The sequence below is a fragment of the Pagrus major genome, chromosome 2 (assembly GCF_040436345.1).
Source record: "Pagrus major chromosome 2, Pma_NU_1.0".
Classification (NCBI taxonomy): domain Eukaryota; kingdom Metazoa; phylum Chordata; class Actinopteri; order Spariformes; family Sparidae; genus Pagrus; species Pagrus major.
In genome coordinates, this window is record NC_133216.1 from 28,053,324 (window position 1) to 28,054,446 (window position 1,123).

Consider the following 1,123-nt stretch of genomic DNA (forward strand, 5'->3'; position numbering starts at 1 on the left):
TAGATCCAGAGTCTAAATCCAAAGTGTTTCGTAAGACTTTAAGAGGCACGTTTGATTTTATTCTTTCAATGGTGACTCAAAGATACATGATATTGCACTTCTGGTCAGCTTGGAGGATGGCTGTCTTTAGTCTAAACTCTCTCGATCTCTCTGTTTCTCAAGTATCTCTCAGTCGTGTCTTGTGACCTGGTGGCTTTTTCTCGCGGGGAGACGATCTCTAAAGGTTTTTTTAACCCTGTGATCGATCTTGCCTATCCCTGCCCCCCTTTAAAGCCACTTCTCCGCCGCCCTCCTCTACTGCTCTCTCATCTGTCACTTTCCCTAAAGTCACCCCCTGACCTCTTCTGAGTTCCTCTCTAAAACTACAAAAGGCCGGGATCCCTGCCTCACCGTCCGAAACATCAATGAGAGAGAAGGAGCGAGACCGAAAGGGGAGAGGAGGGAGAGGGAGAGACAGAGGGGGAGGAGGTAGGAGGAATGTTTGAATGAACTTTCTCTGTAGTACAGCTGTGGTGTACATTAGAGTTTTCCTGATACAATAAAACCCACATATTCATTTGCTCACGTTTGTTTTCTCCATCTCTGGAATTTCTCTCCATGTGTGGGATGCAGAGATCTCAAATAAATGCAATAAAATCAACAAAGCCCTTTTCTTTTCCCCGTTCAGTTGATACTATTTGGGGATTAATTTGGGGAAACGTGGAATTTCATTTGTACTCATGTGGCTCTAAGATATGTAAACATGCTCCTTCAAGCTGCGCTCCACATGCAGAGTCCACAAATGGTGTTTGGTCACTGGATTTGCATGTAGAAAGTGCCTCTTTATGGCACTGTATGGTCAGAACTCCACTGAGCTGACCATGTTAAGCGGTGACGTCTTTGCCGGTCATCTACAATAGGATGCAGCAATGTTCAGAGTCAATCAACAGTTTTTGGTCTGATATTCCTTCTGGTCCTTGTGGTCCCTTCTTTTTCTGTCCATTTCTCCACAAAGAGTCAAAAATATATTGTCCTGCAGTAGAGAACGTGTCCTGGTGAATGGCAACAAAATTTTGGTCCACATATTAAAAGATTTCCATCGCTGTACACACAAATGTCCCTGTGTAAAGTCTGAAGCTCACGA